Source organism: Rhipicephalus microplus, chromosome 8 (assembly GCF_043290135.1).
Source record: "Rhipicephalus microplus isolate Deutch F79 chromosome 8, USDA_Rmic, whole genome shotgun sequence".
NCBI lineage: Eukaryota > Metazoa > Arthropoda > Arachnida > Ixodida > Ixodidae > Rhipicephalus > Rhipicephalus microplus.
Window position 1 is genome coordinate 56,043,934 of NC_134707.1, and position 10,287 is coordinate 56,054,220.

Sequence of the window (10,287 nt, forward strand, 5' to 3'; positions counted from 1 at the left end):
AACTTAAATACAGATACCCGTTCAATAGCGCACGCATCAAAACGAAGAGAAATGTCAGTGACATCGGGTTTATTCTTAGGTTTAAAAACAATGAATTTCGTTTTAGTAACATTTAACTGGAGCTGGTTGAGGGACAACCAAATCAGCAGCTGGTGCAACCAATTGTTTGTTACTATTGCCAAGTCAGCTAAATTATGACCAGAGAAAAATAAACTGGTATCATCGGCGTAGAGAACCATTTTAGGCGTAAGTGGTATATTCACAATGTCGTTGATATAAATTATAAAAAATAGAGGACCCAAAATGGACCCCTGAGGTACGCCGCACATTATTTGCTTCATCTCTGAGCTTATGTTATTAAGACTTACAAATTGAAATCTATCTGAAAAATAACTCTTTATCAGTTCTAAGGTAACGCCTCTAATTCCATATTCGGGAAGTTTTTGAAACAAAATGTGATGCTTTATAGAGTCGAAAGCTTTCCTGAAGTCAAGAAAAACTCCAACAGTAAATAACCTGTTTTCAAAATTTTCAATTATTTCTTCTTTAACACTCAGCAGTGCCTCCTCGGTTGATTTATTCTTGCGAAAGCCGAATTGATTGTCAACAAGTGCCCGCTTTTCATTCAAGAATTGGGTTAACCTAAACTTTACAACTAATTCTAATACTTTAGAAAAAAGAGGTAGCACAGATATGGGCCTGTAGTTATTCAGATCATTCAAGGATCCACCTTTATGCAAGACTACAACTTTGGCTATTTTCATACTAGCAGGAAAGATCCCGGTAGATAGCGCGCTATTACATATATGACAAAGCGGGGCACATAGTATATCAGCAACATGAATAATTGGTCTCGCTTTGATTTCATCATATCCGGCTGCGCTATCTGTTTTCAAAGATTTGATTAATTTACAAATTTCATCTGCAGTGCACGGAGACAGAAATATGGAGTTAGTACTGTGAGATGATATATATCCACATAGATCATTTGTAAGATTGTTAGTACCAGGATTATTTGCAATACCAGCATGCAAAAAGTGATCATTAAATTTGTTCACCAGTGGAGTACTGGTATATTCCACATCATCAAACATAAGTGTGCTAGGGATCATAATATTTGAGCTGCCTTTGAGTTTACGAATTGTAGCCCATATTTTTTTGGGGTCACCTGATATCGACGCAAACACATCTTGGTAATATTGAGTGCGAGCTTTCCGAAGATCCGAATTGAGCTTGTTCCTGAGCTTTTTATATTCCCGGAGAATTGTTTCGTCTTTTACACGAATGAAAGTGTCAAATAATCTGTCCCTCATTCTAATTCTATGGTATAACTCACGAGTAACCCATGGTTTTCTAGATTTTCGATTACCTTTAACTGAATGTAGTGGAAAAGCAGAGTCATACAAGTGCTTAACTTTCTGCAAAAATAAATTGTAGGATAAATTCGGATCTTTCTCGTTGTATACATCTGTCCAATCAATATTTTCGACCAATGACCTAAATGCATTCAGTGCCTCATTATTAAAATTTCTTCTAAAAAATGGAGCACTGCGTGCATGACAGTTTTTACTTTTGGGGCGCGGAACGAAAACAAAGATTGGCAGATGATCACTAATATCGAAAGTGAGAATTCCTGAAAATACATCAGCGCTATCATGATTTGTTATGCACAAGTCAATTAAGCTTTCTGTATCTGGTGTTATTCTAGTGGCCCGGTTTATAATGTTAGAACAATGAAATGACTCTATGACATCATTAAAACGTTGTGTTTGAGAATTGGATAATAATAAATTTATATTAAAATCACCAATCAGAACAACCGACAGACCTGTCATGGTAGCGTACTCAAGAATCTTGCTAACAGACAAACTAAATTCATGAAAATCACCAGAAGGGGGGCGATAGATAGCCGCAATCACGGTACTACAACATTTGACAGCAATTGACTCATAATCATCGTTAACGGCTGAAAATTCAGCGAGAACAAAGTAGTTCAGGTTATTTCTGATATAAAGTGAACAACCACCTCCTCGACGACCTTTCCTGTAGACACTTTCACACTTGTATCCATCAAGAAAATTGACATCAGAAACCGACGAAAACCACGTCTCTGTAAATGCCAGAATGTCAAATTTATGGTCTAGTGCCTCCAGAGCTGTTTCTAATTCCATGACCTTACCACTCAAGCTTCTGCTATTTACATGAAAAATAGACAAATGATCACTCGGCTTTAAAGAATGACTCCGCAAGGTAGAATTGAAAATAGAGCTGTTATAATAGCTTATGCTAGATGATTCTTTCATCATAGAAAAAAAGAAAAGAAAAGTACGCGAACACAGAAAGACACGTCACAAACTGATCAGTAGCTTATTGTATCTTATCTAAGTCGGTTTGACATTCAATGCGGATCGCTCGCTCGCCCTGTGCCCTACGCACAAACATCTTTCCTTCTTTCTGCCAAACAAACTGATAGTGCTTTTCTTGCGCCCTAGCCCTCATTAGCCACAAAAGCTTCCTGTTTTCTGCCGTCAGATTATCCAAGAAATAGACATCCGATTTTGAAGACTTCAAATAGCCTTTCTTTGCCATCCATTCATTCCGTGTAGCGCACGATACAAAGCGAACGAGCACCGCTGGTTCTTTACCTGGCTTGGGCGGAAGCCTGTGCAAGCCGTCAATATTAGCTGGCGTGAGCTCGGCAAGGTTTAACTGTTTCGCCAGGTTATTCAGTTTACCGAGCAACTGTTCGCCTTGGCTATGGGGGATACCATGAATTTCCAAATTTTGACGGCGGCTATATTGCTCTAAGTAGTTGAGATGCTGTCGCAGCTTCTGAATTTCCAGAGGGTCATTGGCTGCTTCAGCCTTTTCAACTCTTTTCTTTAGAGTAGCTATTTCACATGATTGCTTCCTCATCTCGATGAGTACATCGTCATACTGCTCTGACAAGTGTTTAACAGATTGTTCCATATTTTGGACTGTGTCCTTCAGTTGCATTAGTTGATCTATTCTGCTTTTAATGGTGGGTATCTCCGACAACTTGCGATTTATTTCAGCCAGTATTTTTCCAGTGTCAGATGTCTGCTGCAGCTGCAACTTCCCGCTGCCGGCGTTCGCACGTGCAGCCAGAATAACACATGCTTGACATTTCCATGCTTTTTTTACTGCCTCGTCGCCTGTCTTAAAAGCAGACTTTGTTACTCCTGAGCATGGTCCAATGTGATAACCGTAGCTACATTCGGAGCACATTGGGCAACTACCGGGATCGGGAAGTGCCTCTTTGCACACTAAACACAAGGCAGAAGCTGCCATTCTCAGTACACACCCGAAATGTACAACACTTCAAATCACGCAGCTCCCACAAGCAAAGCAAAACGACGACAAAACGAAAAAGCGATTTTGTGGTGGTGGTAGGCGGCACAACAGAGAAGAAATGTTAAGGCTTTGTAACTAACCTGCAAGATAGAAGAAATCAGTCTCCCGAGCGTCCGCCCGCCACCACCACCGCTGAACAAATGCGATGGTATCTGATGCGCTTCGTTCTTTTACACAGCTCGATGACGTCACGAAGATTGCGAGGCCCACGTAATGTCAGCACTGTCAAAGTTCCAGAGCTGTCAAATCCGAAGAACTCGGAAACCCTGAGTTGCCTCTCCTCAGAGATGAAAAAACGATGTTTCCAGGTTGGCCTGTTCCTTTTGGGACAGCTCGGGGTCTGCACGAAGCGTGGGAGGTCCGTGTGGTTTCCTGCAAGATAGAAGAAATCAGTCTCCCGAGCGTCCGCCCGCCACCACCACCGCTGAACAAATGCGATGGTATCTGATGCGCTTCGTTCTTTTACACAGCTCGATGACGTCACGAAGATTGCGAGGCCCACGTAATGTCAGCACTGTCAAAGTTCCAGAGCTGTCAAATCCGAAGAACTCGGAAACCCTGAGTTGCCTCTCCTCAGAGATGAAAAAACGATGTTTCCAGGTTGGCCTGTTCCTTTTGGGACAGCTCGGGGTCTGCACGAAGCGTGGGAGGTCCGTGTGGTTTCCTGCAAGATAGAAGAAATCAGTCTCCCGAGCGTCCGCCCGCCACCACCACCGCTGAACAAATGCGGTAAACGGACCCCTTCCGCTTACCGCCGCCGGTCACCGCTGGATTGTTACTGCCGTAGACCATCTTACTCGCTACGCTGAGACGGCAGCTCTTCCTACTGGAGCTGCCAGCGAAGTAGCCGACTTTGTTCTGCGTGCCATTATCCTGCGCCACGGCGCCCCTCGTGTTCTCCTGAGTGACCGTGGCAAGACATTTCTTTCTCGTGTGCTCGCTGAAGTTTTACAGGCCTCTGACACAATCCATAAGACCACCTCGGCATATCATCCGCAAACCAATGGTCTTACTGAGCGTTTTCATAGAACTTTGTCAGACATGATCTCTATGTATGTCCAACCCGATCACAAGAACTGGGACACAATACTACCTTTCGTCACGTTTGCCTATAACACTGCCATACAACGCACTACAAGTTACAGCCCGTTTTTTCTTGTGTATGGCCGTGCACCATCTTTTGTTCTAGACACCAGCTTTTTGTCCACGCCTTCTGTCCCATCTGCGTCCCTTCCGGAAGAATTCGCTGCCCGTGTCAACCACTGCCGCACAATCGCCCGCGCCAACACCTCTACCATTCAGGCCCAGCGAAAAGTTCGTTGTGATGCGACACGTCGAGTTGTGTCATTCTACCCAGGCGACGAAGTGCTCCTCTGGACACCTGTTCGCACACCCGGCCTCTGTGAAAAATTCATTCACAGATACCTGGGTCCTTACACCGTGCTTGAACGAACATCGGCCGTAAATTATCGCGTCGCGCCGGTTACTTCGGCTTCTGATCGCCGTCGTCGCGGGACCGAGATCGTCCATGTGTCTCGCCTGAAACCTTATATCCAGCGCTCATACACTTACTAAATGAACGTCTTGCAGACCGCTTTCGTGTAGGGGGGAAATAGTGTGAGCGCTGATTGTGTTGCTCATCATTTTCACTTTCACCTGCGCATACAAAGCACCGTGATCATCATCATCGTAGCGGCTCGCTGCTTGCTCGGTTGCTGGCTCGCGCGTCTGGGTTGACAATAAAACGGTCGCTCCTTCGTACCTGACGTCGTCTCACAAGATATATATATATATATATATATATATATCAAAGCGCTCAATCAGTGCTGTGCTTCATGTTGATAGACTGACGATGTCAGCCTAACTAGCGATCCCGAAATAAATTTTTAGCACACTGCTGCATTCATCCCCATCCCCTGAGATCTTTAAAATGGTAGTTTTTTTTTTACCTGCAGTATGCAGTAACGTATACAATGAAAACTGTCTTCTGTATTGACTGATCTGCTAGCTAAACTGACCCCTGAGCTCCACAAAAGCATTGTAGATTATTTTATTGCGATAAAGAAGTTTTCTTACCGTTCATGGCTTTCGTAGCTTGTCATCGTCACAGTTACGGTTAGCAAAAACAACAAACCAACTTCTAAAGCACTAACATTGCACGGAGAGGTGCTTTTTTTTTAATGGAGCGGTACAAAAATGCGCGCGTGCCGCTGCTAACCCGCGTGGTTCGTTGAACCGGAAGCCTTCGTATCCCACAGTTCCCTGCGATATACCATATTGCCAGTCACCTATTCCACCAGGATTGTATACTCGCCTAGTATGAAACTTGATCCAATGGAAGACATTGTTTCTGCGTATTTCACTTTGTCTATATTACCAATGATGCGAAATGACAATGAATCAATGACGTGGTCCCGTGAACTGTCAGCTTTTCGTCTCCAGCTTTCTCGAGGTAGCCGTGGAAAGTTCGAATGCAACATCAGGCTGCTTCAACCATTACTAATGTCACGAACATGCCCGGCCATGGAAAGCCCTGCGCATTAAAAATACGGATAATATCGACGGCGTAATGTGTGGGCAGATTTACCGTGCCCCTTATGATATTGATGAGGAGAGCGGCCTGACCCTCCCCCTTCCAAGTGGAAAGAATGTTGCCTAAAATACATCGCGTAAAAGTATAGGTGAAAGTTGAAAACTGATTCAGCGGTAAGTAATGTTACTAACCCTGATTCGTTGCACGAACCCCTTAAAACCTCCCAAAGAAACCAGCATCCCTCCCAACAAGCTTCTTACAGTGAAAAACATGAAACACTCTCATGTGACGAAAGGAAGCTGACGCGAATTTCAATTGATTGATTTTCAGGGACGCAGCAACGTCATGAAGAACTTAAGAAGAACTTAGAGAAAGAACTAAAATTCATTTAGGTTTTTGGATGTCGGCAATTATTCTAGTATTCGTAATGTACGTGTCGTATGCGCGTGTTTAATGCACCAGGTTCTTTGTGACCCGTGAGAGTAGTATAGCACCTTCCAAATTTTATTATGCTTTTCGCGTGCTACGAAAGTAATGCAGCAATGTAACTAAAGAACAGCGTTCACACGATAGATCAAGGTCGTCAAATTTCAGAACCATACTCTTATGTTATGATTTTATTATCGTAGAGGGATTGGGGTTACTTTTTAGGAGATTTACGGCCGTGCCCATGCAAGTGCAGTTTCAGCAGTAGCGCATGTTAATGTGAGGCCTTGCTCGTTCGCCAAAACCATCCTCGCTTTTACTCGGTCCTCGCCCACCTTTCGTGGGATGCCTGATGCACAAGGCCGGCACGTGTACGTAAACGGAGTGAAACGACATTGGCCTGCGTTGACACGTTAAAAAAAAGACGGTGCCAATCAAGGAAGTTACCTAAAACCCCTGGGGCCGATACCCTCGCTAATCTAAACTCGAAAGCACACGGAGGTCCAGAAGAGCCTCAAAGATTCCGCTCACATTCTAGGTGTCATGACGCATTTATGAAGCTTTGTTTTGACCAAAAAAAAGTCACAGCTTTGCCGCAAAGACAAAGCAACGAACGCGATAGCAACAAATTGGAAGGGCACGCGCAGAATGGAAAGCAGATCAAAACGTGTCCCACGTTTCCCACGCACAAATGACGCATAAAACATACTCACGGGTAGAGATGCACGCAAATAAGCGTCTCGGTTGTTGCTTCACTGTGTCTGAAAAGCCCGCGTTTTTCGCAAACGAAGACTGCACTGCTTGTAGTGACTTTTGTGCACTCAGTAACTACAACAACATTATTTTAGGTAAAGCCCCAGTCAACAATGACGTACGATCCTCCCCTACTCCCCACTGAAGATAAGGACGTGTGAGGGAGCCTCACTGCCCTCCTCTAAGCGGGGCAAAGTGCGTGTGGGAGATTACAGTGTGCGCCGCCGCGCGATTTGACGACGCGCGCTCTTTGCGCCATCTTGCTGATAATGCGGAAAACAAAACTCCCCCCGAGATGCCTGTCAGCAGCGGTAAGTGGTAGATATATATAGCTTGCCGTTTGAACGTTCAAGGACGTGCTTCTCGGTGGCTCAGTGGTTAACGCCTCGCATTCCCGACATGGAGGACCCAAGTTCAATTCCGCCCGTCTGAATCCTTTTCTGGTTTTTCTTCTGTTGCATTTGTGTATATGTAGATACGTATACATATACGGTGAGTGACGGCAATGCTGACGTCGACGCTGGCGGCAAGATCCGGCCGTGAGTGTCCATATTATTGCTATCGCAGTAGTAAGATATTTTTTCCTAAAACATTACTCTGACAATCTGGCGTTGCGGCGCGCATGCCCGCGCTCTCGCTCTCGCACGTGCTTGGCACGTCTTGTGCGTCAGGGCGAACCGTACCCGGGTGGTGGCGCACGTTTGTGTGACGCGTCAAGAGGTGAAAATCGGTTTGCACCCACCGTACTCTATTGCACTGCGGACCAATGCGCTTAAGCGTGCACCGATGGGAAACTTGTATCACCTCCGAAATTTGCGAGAGTTGTGATCGTGTTACAGAAGTATATCATTGTGTTTCACCACTACTTCGTTCTTGAAAAGGTTATCACATGTTTCAACGGCTATGCGCATTTACACGTCGACTATTTTTTTGCGCTTTACAGGATGTGACGCGCTTCATCACCTGTGCCATTATCCTCTCGGTACGTATACTTCAGGTCCCGTTATCGCAATTCAATTTCTATGTCCCAAGCTATCGAACAAAATTATGTTAGCTAAACTTGTCGCTATAGAGGCCTCCCGTTTTTGGTCTGTGTGTCAACATGAAAAAGTAGTCTTCACTAGGCTGCACATGCCAATGGGTTCGGAATGCAAGGGCATTCATGTAGATAGTTTTGACGCACGTTGAAGAATTTCATTTGCAGCTTCTATGGCATGCCTAATATTTATATGTTGGTTTTCAGTAATAAAACACCCCAGTGACATTATTCACAACATCACCGTGCAGTGTAGCATGTATTTCGGGAAAAAACTTATGTTATGAACCGAAATAGTCAACTTGTAGCAACTTGTAGCAACAGTGTAGCAAATTTATAGCAAACTTTTAAAGCAGCTCCTCCGTGAGTACCAACATATCTGTTTTCATTTTTACAAGCCAGTGGACGTATCACGTAGTTTTTTTTTTTTTAAATGCGTGCTGTGGAGGTCTTCCACACCCGTTTGTTTTGAATTCTCCTGGCAACTTTCACCCAATTCAGTTTCCCACCATGCTGATTATCAAGCTCGCTCCTCTGCTCATCTTGATAGAATATTTCATGTATATTTTATTTAAAATTGCATGCTGCAGACTGCGTTGGCTGTCGTCCGCCATGAGGGGAGTGCAGCGTCGCGGCATTTCATCCTAAACTAATGAGGTGTGGTGTTATACCCCTGTCACACGTGGCAACTTAAGTGCACTTTGAGCGAGTGTACTTACGCTTACGAGGTGTCGTTTTGGCGGTTCGCTGCTACACGAGAAAGCGAAGTGTACTCTGGAAATGATGGCAGTGGCGATTGATGGATTTGTAGCACAACGTAAATCTGTTACTTTTGCGCCTGTGTCTCGTCTTCGAACCACGTTGTCTTCGTGGAAGCAGCTCCTGTGGCACATGCAATCTTAAACGACTAAAGAACAACTCTCCTACACATGTGCAAGTGTACCTGGAAGTATACAACGCGACGGACGCAGCCATTGCTTTGCATGTGCTGCCGCATCTCCCTAGCGGACGTGGCCGCAAACTGCCCGATGGTGAAAGTAGCGAGGTTATTGTTGTATTCTACGACTTGTTTTATACATAACAATATTCATCATCACAAAAACAATGGATTAAATATATTATGAGCGCCACTTTAGGCAACAGCATCTTTCTGTACAAGCCACTGATACCGAGGTTACACACTTCATCGCAGCCGTCACAGTGAAGTGAGATTGGGAAACGCACTTGTCGGCAAGTGTACTTCGCAGTGAGTGACACTAAACTTGCTCGTGTGACAGCACGCAAGTGACACTCGCGGCGAAGTTTATTCGCTCAAAGCGAACTTAAGTTGCTACATGTGACATGGGTATAGTATTTGTTTATAGCGATGGGCGACACTATATTTCTTGACTCGACATTTTAGTAACGAACAACTCGTGCGTGCTTCGCAAGACTCATCCGTCGTTCAGAAACACTGTGTTTATGTTGGTTTTACGAAAGAGCACCCATTATTTCGGCATAACAATATTCTAAACTCGTTTTCGTCTGCAGTGTGTGCGTGTTTCTGGCGTCTACGACTTGGCGAATGGAGAGCAGATTGGTTTCACTTCAGTACACTGACAAATACTTGTGATGGCGGAGGAGAAGCGTTCAATTGCAACGGCTTCCCTAGTTTGAAGGAGTGCAATTTGCGGTGCCGATTTCGCACGAATGTGACTACGCGAAAAAAAGGTCGTCATTAAAGTTTCACTAACTCAATAAAAACTGCGTTTCAAGGGAAGCAATGAAGTTGTTTAACATGGCTTGTTTTTTTTATCACAGCTTTTCTGCTGAATGATTTGAGCACTAGCGGTAAAACACTCACGCACAGATGTCAAGAACTTCTAAGGAATTTTACACTTTAGGTTTCTCTGAATCAGGTACAGTCGCGGCCACATCTGTATAGGGCACGTGAGCAGCCTGGTTTCGCTCCGCGGCATGCAACTTTGAGGCATGATCGAGCAGTGACATGCTCAGTCTAACAACTAGGCCATAAATTGTCCTGTTACTCCACTTCAGAGCCCGAAACTCTCTTAAGGTTTCGACCCGTAGAGCAATAACCGGCTTCTCGCGCGCTCTACACAGATGTGGCCATGGCTGTACATCAAATAGTGCCGATGATTTTCTGTATTCCTGTTCTGCCTGT

At 44.6% G+C, this 10,287-nt stretch overlaps 2 long non-coding RNA genes across 2 annotated transcripts in view; one reads left to right on the plus strand and one right to left on the minus strand.

Annotated features, from left to right (window-relative positions):
* The window catches only part of LOC142768522 (uncharacterized), a 36,152-nt gene extending 26,350 nt beyond the window's left edge, over positions 1 to 9,802 (plus strand). Inside the window, exons 2-3 of the long non-coding RNA XR_012885326.1 lie at positions 8,031 to 8,069; positions 9,654 to 9,802. This is a non-coding gene — a long non-coding RNA (uncharacterized LOC142768522). The remainder of the gene's footprint in view (positions 1 to 8,030; positions 8,070 to 9,653) is intronic.
* On the minus strand, positions 3,689 to 4,098 carry LOC142769054 (uncharacterized). Its single transcript, XR_012885628.1, has 2 exons — positions 3,842 to 4,098; positions 3,689 to 3,747 (listed from the first exon to the last, which is right to left on the minus strand). It is a non-coding gene; the product is annotated as an uncharacterized LOC142769054 (long non-coding RNA).
* Positions 9,803 to 10,287: the final 485 nt, after the last annotated feature.